General features: G+C 47.7%; 1 protein-coding gene across 8 annotated transcripts in view; it reads right to left on the reverse strand.

The window, feature by feature from the left end:
* Nucleotides 1–13,164, reverse strand: part of PCBP3 (poly(rC) binding protein 3) — a 212,933-nt gene that overhangs the window by 120,826 nt on the left and 78,943 nt on the right. For 7 of the 8 annotated variants that reach the window (XM_061192815.1, XM_061192814.1, XM_061192813.1 and 4 more), the window contains exon 2: nucleotides 8,219–8,257. The gene's annotated coding sequence lies outside the window, so the exon portion shown is untranslated. Of the gene's footprint in view, nucleotides 1–8,218; nucleotides 8,258–11,715; nucleotides 11,765–13,164 lie in introns of those variants that run through there. The other variant, XM_061192807.1, reaches the window with a different exon arrangement.

A 13,164-nucleotide genomic window follows, 5' to 3' on the forward strand; every position in this document is an offset into this window, starting at 1 on the left:
CGTCCAGGAACAGCTGCGCTCCAGCTGCACCCAGCCTGCTGGGTCTGGCCTGAGGCCCCGGCTCCACACAGACGGAGCACGTGCGCTCAGTGGTGCTGAGGCCTTTCAGGACAGGCGTGCTAGGATGCAGAGCCGGGAGACAGGCGGGTAAAATCAAGCACAGGGACTCGGTTACAGGGTGAACAAAGCTGCAGGGTGATAGCCTTGTGCCCTGAAAGAGTGAAACAGCCAGAGCTCTTGGAAAAGGTGAAGGCCCACACTGAAAACCTCTCTCCAGCTCAGTGTTACTGGAGCGTACCAATGGTTACTCCTCACATCCAAAGAGAAGACAGCCTCCCTGACGCCAAAGTGCCCGGGAGCGCACGCTAAACCGAATGGTATCACCCATAAGTGCCACTTGAGTTTCGGAGAAAGAACATGGAGGCCTGAATAAGCAGAGCGAGTGTGTTTAACTGGAGAAGTAGAAGCATCCTTGGCCCCTGTGGCCGTGCAAGACACTCCCCGGGGCAGAAAACACCAGGCCGCCCTAACCAGGGCTGAAGGTGGGGCACAGCCCTCCACCCCGGGGCACACCTAACCCACTCTCGCTAGAGCAAGGGTTAAGCCGCCAGCTGCTTACTGAACGCGCGGCACGTTTGTAAATAAAGCACACAGAGAGGCTGGCTCCTGCTTGTCTGAAGTATACCTAGCGGCGACTCGTCCTCCAGCCCCGCACGCCTCCCCGGCCCCACGGGCCAGCCACACAGCTCCAGCTCCACCACTGTTTCTGCGCGCAGGGCCGCCAGACAGCCTGGCCACGCGCAGGCAGTGGAGGGAGGAAGGAATGAGTCATCCCGTGAAAACCTATCAGCCCTTCACGCCAGGCTGCTCTGGGGCAACAGCACTCGCCAGCGTCTCCAAGAGCAGAAAAAAGAGCCCAGACTGAACATGCTCCACGGAAAAAGAAAGAAAAGCCAAGAGAAGGAAGGAAGGGAGGGAGGGAACGGGTGCCTTAAGGCCTTGGTGGGCCCAGTAGGGCAGCGCCCCAGGAGAGGTGCCAGGCCTGTGAGACACCTGGCGGAAGGAAGAGCGAGTCAGAACCTTGGAAGGGAGGCGGGGGAGCAGCAGAGCCAGCCCCGCGCCGGCTGCAGCCCCCGCACTTCTCCTTCCCTCCTCGAGCTCCTCCAGAGGGTGTGGAAACGCCTTCCCTCTCGGAGCACGAGCTCTGCGTCTCCACGATTCCACAGTGGCTGGTGCCCACCGCCGCCCCGTCCTGCAGGCCCCGCTATCTTGGCGTGGGGTGGGCAGGAGGACGCACCACAGATGCCAGAGCCACTGCCAGCGAGACCCCGGGACAGGGCCCTGGCAGAGCTCCTGGGGGCGGGAAGCGGCCAGGTGGGGCTCCCTCCCTCCCGACATCCCGCCTGCACAGCCGGTGGGCTCCTCTGCCGTCCTGTCCTCTCACACTTTACACGCCTCATCCCTGCCTGTGCAGACGGCTGGCCGTTCCCCCAGACCCCTCTCCCTCCTCCGTGGCAGCAGAGCTGTGACTGCACGGGGCTGGCCCAGCCTCCGGGGGTGTGGGGCCACCGCATCACACGGCTAGCGCACACCTGGTCCTCGGACCGCCGCTGGCACACAGCTGTCCTGCGTTAACACTGCCGCAATCCACTTGGTGCCACATAACGCTGTTAGCATACAGCGGTCCTGTGGACTGTGACACAGCTAGTATAACTCGGGCTTCTAACCCTGAAAAGGCAGGTGCTTGCCCTCCATCGTGCCCCTTCTGCTTCCCACCAGCTGAGTAGCTGCAGCTAGAGGTCAAGACAGCAGAGCAAGGGAGGACCACAGAGTGACAGGCCTCCCAGGGCGTGGGGTAGGCGTGGCCTCTGGGCAGGGGGCCTCGTGGAGCCCAGCCCATCCACCCCAGGCCTGTTACAGCCAAGGGAACTGACCTTGCCCGCATTAAAGCCACCGTGTTTGGGGCGCTCTGTGTGCCAGCAGAGTCATGTCCCCCATGGGCTCAGCTGCTACTCTCAGTACTCACGGCTCCACAGTAGCTGCCCTCAGGTCGGAGCCAGGCTCCCTAAAGCCCCAGGGCATTTCTCCCCTGGGTCCGACACAGAAACATACAGAGCATGTCACCCTGGTCCAAACCGTAACCCTCACACTAACCTTTACAATAACTAATGCTCACACGAACCCAATTCTAGTACTAACCTTAACTCCAGCCCTAACCCTATTATTAACCCTCATTCTAGCCCAAATAAAATACTGAAAAGGTATTACAATTGGAAGAGATTAAAAAGTATCAATAAAACCTAACAGGATTTATTCCAAGAATCAACACTTGGAATTTCATCATTGGAATTCTCTACACTAAGAGATAAAAGGAGGAAATCCTGTGACTATCGTAATAACAGCAATGAGCATTTAGTAAAATGCAACTTTTATTTTTGATTTCAAAAAACAACTTAATAGAAGAGCAACAGAAGGAAACTTCTGTAACTTGATGAACACGATGTACCGGACAGACAGCCACGGCAAGCACTGTGAAGTTCACGGTGAAAACATTTGGCTCAAGTCAGGAATAAGTCAAAATTCAACTGACAAACCTATTGCAATTAAAAGCATGGCTGCATGCAATACATAAAAATTGATACCTTGCCTATACATTATTAAATATTAGAGAAATGTAATAGGAAAAATTCCAATTACAATAAATAGATAATATAAATAAGTTAGAAAAGAGCTCAAAAGAGAAAACCTACAGCAAGAAAGCTATAAAATATAACTGAAGGCTAATAACGGAATAAATGAAGAAATAGAATATCTTCCTCTTTTAAAATCAGCTGTTTGCCATTTAAATTATAGGTTGATGCATTTGAAATGAAATCCCAATCCGATCAGCTTTCTAACTTGAAAGTTAGAAAGTTCTAAAGTTGAAAGTCCTAAAGTTCATCTAGAAATTGAGTAGCCAAGAATAGCCAAAATAAATATACCATAAAACTAAAATAATTAAAGCAGTGTACCAGCACAAGAACAAACAGATCAGTTAGAGAATTCAGAAATAGACACTAATATATACAATGTTATCATATAAGATGCACACATAGGACAAAAGTAGCAGCACAAATCACTGGGAAAATGAAGTAATTTTTAATAAATAGTGTTTTCAATATCTGTAAGCAAAAATAACATATATTCACCCAATAACATATATCAAATTAAATCCCAAGTGGATTACACATGTCAATGCAAAAAGTAAAAGCAGAAAAGAAAACAGAAGTGACTACCCACATTTCAGGAGCGGAAAGGATTTTCCAAATGTAAATGCCATAGAAGATGATATCACAGAGGAAAATACTGATGTAATGGCTCCAAACGCCAACGTCAGATTAAAAGGTGAATGACTCTTTGGGGAAAGTAAAAGCTGCAACATAAAAGCTGAATGTCTTCAGTAAAACATGAGGAAGGACCCACTAGCTCTAGTCGAAAAGCTCAACCTGCTTGTACATCTTTCCGGCTTGTAGAGACGCATAAAGCCCTAGGTTCTCAGGGGCCAGGAGCCCAGGCACTCACGCTGCTGTAATCTACCATCTCGAGAGCAACTGGGCAATCGCACATTACGCCTCTTTTAAAATGTCCCTCTCCTCTGACCCAGGATTCCACGTGGACAAACACCGCAATACTGCCTCGGGAAGGGGGAGACTGACGTATTATGCACAAGGAAATTCACCTCACGACTACCGATACTAGTGCCAGATCTGAAAACAATCCAAATACATTGAACAGAAATGGACTGATTTAACAAAATAATACCTACATCCATATAGTGGAAACTATGCAACCTTTTAAAAATAATGTTTTCAAATGGAAACGTGGAACATTTTGCCGTATACCATTCTGTTTAAAAGCAGGGCACAGAAGTATGCATGCAGCTTAACCCCAGAGGCAGAACCTGGAGTGAAACAGACCAAAATGTCTGCAGCAGTGCCTTGGACCCCGTAGTCCCCAAGCACCGACCATCAGCAGGGTCCTCTCTGAGCACCGAGCATGTGCTGTGCGTCAAGGCGGGCTCACGCGTGGTGGGGAGGCGGGGGAAGCAGGAGGAGGTGACGCACGACAAACATGCAAAACCAGGAGAGCACAGGGTCCTGGAGCCTTTGAAAGAACACAACACCAGAAGGGGCGGCTCTGCTGGCCTAAAGCTGCAGAGCTCAGCTCCCCAAGGAGAAAGATCTTCTACCGGATTCGGCAAGGCAGGGGCCACACGATCTGGCCAAGTGGTGAAGACACAGCCCCGCTGGGAGGGCCAGATGGCCACGCAGGGCAGCTCGGCCCGGCAGAAGCAGGGAGCAGAGGGGCTGGGGGGCTGCTTTCCAATTTTGGGGTGTGAAACAGCATTTGCAATATAACCTTTTACTTTTTATTTTTAACAAAATTATAAACGTACGTAGTTTTAACAGTCAGAGTTCCACGGAGCTGATGGGGAGCAGTGGCGCCTGCCCTCTGCCCGCCTCTGCCCCACAGGCGTCTTGCTCTTTTTTCCTCTTTTGCTATGTCTCTCCTCAGTTCTAATGACCGGCTTTGTATGGCTCTTCTTGACTCCAGGATCTTGTGTGTCACCCACTAGCTTCCGCCTAGAGCCTGAGGAGGAGCCCTCCTCCCCACCCACACCCTCCCCGCATCCCTCCAAGTGCTACACCCCCGTCCACCCGCTGTCAGCAGGGACCACAGGCGGCGCCGGAGCTGCTCTTCACACCTCACGCTGCATCTCCCTCTTGTACGCGTGTTTCCTGGAGTGAGTGAGAGGCTTGCTTGTTTGCTTACTTTTCTATGTACTTAGTGTTCATTTACCTCCAAACTCTCAGGCAGGGGCCCCCCGCCTTCTGACCCCTCAGCCGCAGCAGGAGGCAGCCCACGACCCTCTCCTGGAGCCTCCCCCTCCCGCTCCACCAGCCGGACGGCAGCACCGGAGGCCGTCACCCTGCCTGCTCCACGGGCCCGCGCCCAAAGGCCCACCCCAGGCTCCCAGTGCTCTGCGGGCCAACTGGGTAGGGGCTGGGGCCACAGGCTCCAGGATCCACTTGAGCGCGGCCCCACCTTCTGTTTAGGACGGTGCCCTCCGCTGTGCCCGCGCTCCCGCTCCACCCTCCCGTCTGCAGCCAGGGTGGGGAAGGCGTTTGTCCAGGTGTGGGAGCGGGGCTGAGAGTCTGACTGCTTTTTAATCAGGCTTTCCACAATTTTCCTATTTCCGCTTTTCTCCTTGAATTACGGGGCGCGGTCATCAGCTGAGACTGAAACCTGATTACATCAGAAATCTGAGGAAGAAAGATCAGATGCACAAGAAGGGCCTCAGTTCAAAGCAAACCTGCTAGGGGTTGAGGCGAGGCTGGGCTGGGGCGGGCTTGGGGTCCCCCAGGCCCTCGGCCAGTCTTCAGGGCTGCACGGTCTCCCGGGCACCACCACACTGCTGTTGCGTGGAGGGGACAGTGGCGGGACGGGAAGGACCGTGGGTGTTTGTGGGAAGGTGATCACAGGGCTGCCCCATGAGCCGCAGGCTGCAAGTGGAGGGCCACCGAGAAGGACACAGGTAGTGCGGGGGGAAGGAGGCCCTGAGGGAGGAGTCCCGGTCGGGGGACTCTGTCTGCCCTCACTATAGGTGAGCTTTAAAGTTCTTTTCCATATTTTCCAATTGTGTAGTGAAAGTCGTTATCTTAATGCAGGGTGGGGGGAAAGCCTAGAAAGCAAATAATCTTTCTCAGTGTTACAAAGAATAAATGACTTCAAAGTAAATAAAAATTTCAACAAGGTTTTCGTTATCACTATTTGCTGATTCCCTGATCTTAGTGCGGTTGAAGGCCCAGCCCCGAGCTGGGCGGGGGCGTGGGGCGGGCTGTGGGAGCCCAGGTCCCTGCTGAACAAACCGGGGTCAGGGTCCCAGCCAGATCCGAGCACAGGCACACACGGAGGCGGGGAAAGGCCTGTCTGCGGCTGCTCCACGGAAGACTGCCCCTTGCCCGACTCTAAGAAGTGTGGAAAGTTCTCGGAAGACGTGCAAATGGAAAAACAAGTTCTTCCGGAGCCACCACGTCCTCTGGGGAACATCCACTGCAGATGAGTTCAGTTCTGGCTCGTCACCCCCCACCCCCGCCCAGGAATCGCGCAGGAAGACTCTGCAGGGCTCAATCGAGATTGAGATTGCCAATGGAAGCGGACTCATCTCTGTTCCGACCAGCTCAGTGCTCCTAACAGCTCCCTCCCTGCTCACAGAAGAGGCCACAGGCGCCCTATAAAAAGCCTGCTGCCTTTCCTTAACCAAGCCTCAGGGGATTCGCAGTCCTGCCAGCTTGCACTGCCCGGCTATCTCTGCCTCTGCCTGGGCGCCGGGGCCTCCTCTAGCGCCCACACGAGGCCCTTGGGGCCGTGCACACGCACAGGGGGAGTAGCCTGGGCCAGCCCGCCCCACCCAAGCATGCTGGCTGTTTCCGGAACTGCAGACCGGTCAGACTGCCCTGCCTGCCAGGGGGAGGGGTGTGGGCAACACCAAAGTCTAGGAGAGAGAGGCCCAGCACACACAGGGTGTTGTTTATACGCCTGAGTTCCAGAGGCCCTTCCCTCGGGATTTCTGTGAAAATTAGATCCAGATTTGCACAATTACAAAGTTGGTCCCAAGCCAGTTGGGATTTGGATGTCCTCTAAGAAGCAGGTATTATAACAGCTTTAGTTTGAAAAAACAATCCAACACAGAGAAAAAAGACCACCCGCTCGCCGCTCCCACACTCAGCAGCATTGCCCGCAGCGAGCAAGGGCCCCGATGTGTCCCCACTGCCCTCATCTCTGGGCCCCGCCCCTTCGCTCGCTGGCTCCCCTGGGCCTGGAGCCCTTCACCCGCCACCACCCACAGGGGCCACTCCGGTGCCTCCAAGGCTCTGCTCAGATGCCCCATCCCAGGGGCTGCCCTGACCCCCATCAACTGCCCCCGCACCCCCGACCCTTCTCTGTTCCTCCCCGGCAAGCTCACCACCCGGCACACTACATGATGCATCTGCTTATTACTTTTATGTCGTGTGACCCCCACAGATGTAATAAAGGAAGCTGGGATTCCAGAAGCATGGCTGGCCCTATCAATATTTGCTGAATGAATGAAAGAGCAATTAAGGTCTTTGCTCAAGCAATTTGTAACCTAAGAACTTTCCCCTTCAACTATCAGGCGTCCAGTTACCCACCCGCCCTACGTCCCCGTGTGCACATGCTCCCTGACTCCTCGCCACTGTCTCTCGTGTCTCCTGAGGGGACTGCTGGCGATGAGGCCGGAAGGTCACTGTGGTGCTCATAGCGAGCGCTCTCCGATCAGGATCGGCTGAGCCCAGGACCCCACGGCGGCCACTCGGGGCTGCAGTTAAGGCCACCAGGAAGAGAAGGGCAGACACCGAGTCTGGAGCCCACATCCCGTCATCAAGGCAGCTCCCACTTATCCTGCCATCGCGATGTGGACGCGGGCCCGTGAGGTCGGAGGCCTCGGCTCAGACCCCCGTCTCACCACCCACAAGCACAAGTTGTCTCCCCGAGCCTTGAGAAGTGGGCAGAACAACAGCACCTGCCCCGCAGGGCACGGTGAGGGGCTCGTGTGAGCAGAGCCGGCACTGCATGACATCAGCTGCCAGCCTGAACACACCAGCCTTCCGGGCAAGACCACTGAAAACTTTTAGAAAATAACATTTATAAGCTTTAGAAAAACAAAGGCATCTTAAGGATAAATTTTAAAGGAATCCTTTCAAGGTAGTTTTGCAAAACTGGAGTCACGGCCACAAAGAGGTGTCCGTGGGGCCTGGACACGATGCCATCACGGCCACAGCACACACTTGTCACTGCTGGAACATGGGACAAAGGCACTGTCCACTCAGCCCATGCTAACAACTGGCTCCCAGGCCCCTGCTGGACAGTTTAGTCAGGTTGACTCTGAAGAAGAAAGGTTAGAACAAAAGGAGGAAACTCCCTCTTTTTAAATATTGGTTCTACAGAAGCCAGAAGGGATAACATGCACATCACAGACACTGCTGCTGCACCTGACCTGTAACACATCCCTCATGTGACATGAAACCAGGCCATAAGGAGAGTCAGCAAGACACATGGCTTCATATGCAAGCAAGACTTTACAACTCAACTGACGTGGAAAGAATCACTTAATTTAAAGACATACCTCTCCAACGGCATCATAAGAAGCACTACTTACGTGGAACCATGTGAAGAGCTTCTCTGTCTGTAGGCAGCCCTGTAAACAGGTTAAAAAAATTATTATAACTGAAAATCATAGGTAGAAAATAACCCAGAGAATGATCTATCATCTTAAATATCAAGTCTTATCAAACTAAATAAATTTTTAAAAGAATGTAGTCATAAATCAGTTATTTGGAAGGACAAAGGCAGTCTCCCAAGAGAAAACAATTCCATGAAAGGTGGTTAGATTCTAAACTGAGTCTGGAACTTAAAAGATACCAATAAACGCTCAGAGCCCAGGCTCCCCTGAACCCTGGCCCACAGTCCTAAACCTGATGGAAGTCTAGGGCAGCGTTGACTTCCAGACCCCTTTAAGTCTGTGGGGAGTAGTAAGGAGAAGACCACGATGAGGTGTAGGTAGGGCCCCCCCACCCAGATGCCCACCCACATGGTCTCAGTTCCAAGTCTGAAGAGTGCTCTGCCCAGACAGCAGGACCTCCGAGCCCGGCCTGTGCAGACTCTACGGGCAGGTAAATAGCTCTGCCCGAGCCTCCTCCAGGCAGCCCAGAGGCGTCTGTCCAGTGAGGACTGAAAACCGGGCAAACGTTAGACACATCCACTTCCAGCCATGACAGAAGAGGAGGAACCAGAAGAGGAGGAACTCTCCAGCCTCAAACAATGAAGAACCAGCCAAAAGACATGAGACAAGTGTGTTCAGACGTGGGACAACAGGGAGCACAGGACAATGACCCCGAGGGAGGAAACGCATGTGATGCATCCTGGTTGCCCAGCCTACAGCTCTGGGAGGGTTATGAGGCCACAGTGCAGGAAGGGGGAACCTAGGCAAACCTGGGGGAGTCCTGAGATGAGGAAACAGCTGAGGTTCAAGGAGGCAACAGCAGCGAGAATCAGCAGGGCAGAGGACCAGAAAGGAGAGAGCTGAGAAACGCTCCAGAGACTGGTGGGGGTTCGCTTGGGTCTTTGCCAGGACACTGATCAGCGCATGTGCCTGAGGCCAGGGAAGGCGCAGCAGTGAGAAGCAGGACAAAGGATCGCTGTGACTGCCGCAGCTCCAGGAACGGACCACACTCCCGACAACCGGACTAGGGAACCTGTGACACGGGGGCCACTGGGCTTGGCACTTGGAAGAGCACAGCCCCGGTGGCAGGGCCACATGAGCACCAGACTAAACTAGGTACTGCCTAACAATGCTCAACAACAAGCCACTGAAGGGTCTAAACTTTCCAAGTAACAAATACATTTGAAGAGGAAAGTTTAAAATATTTAAAAGGATACAGAGCCCAACAATATACAATCATGATGTCTTTCATTCATTTAAAAAATACCATGGATGCAAAGAAGCATGAGAATATATCTCATAATGAGGATAGTTGATCAGTAAGAAAAAGAACCAGAAAATTACCCAAGGAAATAATTAGCACATAAGGTCCTTAAAACAGCCATTATAAACACATTGCATATGTTCAAGAAGATAGAGGAAAGCATAACATGTAGGAGAGACATGAAAAGCATTTTTAAAAAGACCCAAATCAAACACCTAGAGATGAAAAATATATCTGAAATGAAAAATACACTAGATGGCATTAACATCACATTAGACACTAGAAAAGGAAATATTAGTCAATGTGCAGACAAAACTATCTGTGCAGACAGAAATGATCTAAAATGAAACATAGGGAAAGACTCCCTCTTCCCTAAAAACACAGAAATATTTGTGTAATTTAACACTCAGGGGGGAAGAACAGGATGGGACAAAAATGTATTTAAAGAAATAATGACAAAAAAATTTTCAAAAATTGATGAAAATTATGAACCCATAAATCCAAGAAGGTCAACAATCCTCAAGCAGAAGAAAACATGAAGAAAATCAAATCAAGTTACATCGTAATCAACTTACCCAAAGAGGAAATCTTAAAAGCAGCCAGAGAAAAAAGAACATTATGTACAGAGGGACAAACACAGACATGGTGGACAAGGACTTCCCAGAAACAATGCAAGCCAGAAGTCAATGGAATGACATCTCTAAAGTAATGAAGGAAAAAACTGTCAACCTGAAATACCATAAACAGTGAAAATAACTTTCAAATACAAAGACAAAATGAAGACTTTTTCTAATAAACAAAAGCTAAAATAATTCATCACCGACCATTCTGAAGTACAAGTAAGATTAAAGTAAGTCCACCATACAAAAGAAAAATGATATCAGAAGGAAATCTAGATCTACAAAAAGAAATGAAAAGCACTGGAAACAAAATTCATGAATAAATATGAGCCTTTTTTCTTAATTTGTAAGGTTGTTTTAAAAGATAATGGACAATTTAAAGCAAAAATAATGACGATGTATTGTGGGGTTTATAGCAGTGTAGAAGTAAAATGGCATGACACAGTAACATAAAGGCCACGAGAAGTGAGATGGCAGTATATTGTTGTTAGGTTTTATACTATAAGTGAACTAGTATAATATTAATTGAAGACAGACAGTGATAAGTTAAGGATATATGCAATGAATCCCAAAGCAACTTCTAAAAACAAAGTGATATAGCTAATAAGTTAGTAAAGGTGATGAAATTGATCATAAATAGTACTCAACCCAAAATAAGTCAAAAAAAAAAAAAGAGGATCTTATAGCAAATGGGACAAGTAGAAAACCAATAGCAAAATGATAGATTTAAATTCAATCATATCAATAATCATATTAAGTACAAGTGGTCTAAAACAACCTAATTAGAATACAGAGATTTTTAAGATTGGATAAAAAACTGGACCTCACTATACAATATTTATAAGAAACCCACTTTAAAAATAAATATACAAATAGATTAAAATAAAAGGGATGGAAAAAGATGTACCATGCTAACCTTGATCAAAAGAAAGTTGGAATGGCTATATTAACATCAGAAAAAGTAGATGTCAGTGCAAAGAATATTATCAGAAGTATATAAAAAAAGGCATTACATACTAATAAAGGGGTCAAAACAACTAGACAGAAGGTCAGTAAAAGCTATAGGGAACTCAAACAACACTGTCACCCAGCATCACATAACTGACATTTCTAGGGCACTCCATACAATAACAACACAATATACGTTCAAGTGTTGGTGAGGACATGGAGAAATAAGCACCTTCATATATTACTGCTGAGAATGTAAAACTGTGCAGCCTCTGTGGAAAACAGTTTGCCAGTTCCTCACAAAGCAAACACAGAATTATCATATGACTCGGCAATTCCACTCTTAGGTATACATCCAAAAGAACTGAAGAGAGAGAATCAAACAGATATTGTTCATAGCATCATTATTCACAATAGCCAAAATGCGGAAACAACCCAAACGTCCATCAACGAATAAATGGATAAACTAATTGTAATATGTCCAAACAATGGAATATTCTGTGGCCATAAAAAGCAGTGAAGTGCTGATACATGCTACAACTCAGATGAACCTTGAAAACATTATGCTCAAAGAAAGAAGCTAGACATAAAAGGTCACATACCGTATGATCCCCTTTACATGAAATATCCAGAATAGGTAAATCCACAGAGATAGAAAGCAGATTAGTGGTGTCCAGATGATGGGGAAAGGGGAATATGGAGAGTGATTAATTAGTGGGTGTGGGGTGTTTCTCTGGGGTGATGAAAAAGTCTCAGACTTTGAAAAAGTCTAAAACTGGGTGGTGGTTGCACAACACTGTTGAATTCACTGAATGTTACTGAATTGTACACTTTAAAATGATTAATTGTGTAGTATGTGAATTTCACTTCAGTAAAAAGAAAATAAACATAATATAATAAGGAAATGTTAGGAACTATTGCATGCCAATAAATTTAACAGCTTAAATGGAATTCTTAGAACAATAAAGCTATCAAAACTCACTCAAGGAAAACCAGATAACTCTAAATGTATTCAAGTTAAAAACCTTCCCACCAAAAAAAAGAGCCAATCCAGATGGCTTCAATGGAAGAAACACTCAAGGAAGAAATAATACCAATTTCTTAGTAACTTGTCCTGAAAATTGAATATAAGAGAACACTTTCCAAATCCTTCTATGAGGCAAGAATTAACCTGATACCAAAACCAAAAAAAGACACTACAGGTAAACATGCCAATACTCCTCATAAATATAGAGGCAAAAACTCTTAAATTTTAGCATATCCAATCATACAATATAAAAAAAATACATCATGACAAAGTGGATTTCAATCCAGAAAAGCAATTGATTTTATACTAAAAAAAAAAAAAAAAAAATCAACATACGGGCAACCTCATTTTATTGCACTTTATTGTGCTTCACAGATATTGTGCTTTTTACAAATTGAAGGTTTGTGCAACCCTGCGTTAAGTAAGTCTATCAGTGCCATTTTTCCAATAGCGTTTGCTTACTTAATGTGTCTATGTCACATTTTGGTAATTCTTGCAATATTTCAAACCCTCCACCAGCACAAAGATTACAACTCGCTGAAGGTTCAGATGATGATTAGCATCTTCTAGCAATAAAATATTTGTAAGTTAAGGTATCATTGCTTTTTAAGACAGAACGCTATTGCACACTTAATAGACTAAAGTATAGTATAAACATAACTTTTATATGCACTGGGAAACAAAAAAAATTTATGTGACTCACTTTATTTCAATATTTGCTTTATTTCTGTGGTCTGGAACCAAACCCACAGTATCTCTGAGGTATGCCTGAAACCGTTTATATGCATGGACCATATAGACAGAAAAAAAGAAAAACTATATAATGATCTCAAAAGATACAGAAAAAGCATTGACAAAATTCAATACCACTCATGAAAAAAATCCTCACCAAACTTGGAATATAAGAGCACTTTTTGAACCTGATAAAGGACCTCCAGTAAAAACCTACACCTAACGTCACACATATGGGTAAAAGACTGAATGCTTTCCCCTAAGATCAGGGACAAAGCAAGGATGTCCCCTC

This window comes from Eubalaena glacialis, chromosome 6 (assembly GCF_028564815.1).
Source record: "Eubalaena glacialis isolate mEubGla1 chromosome 6, mEubGla1.1.hap2.+ XY, whole genome shotgun sequence".
Classification (NCBI taxonomy): Eukaryota; Metazoa; Chordata; class Mammalia; order Artiodactyla; family Balaenidae; genus Eubalaena; species Eubalaena glacialis.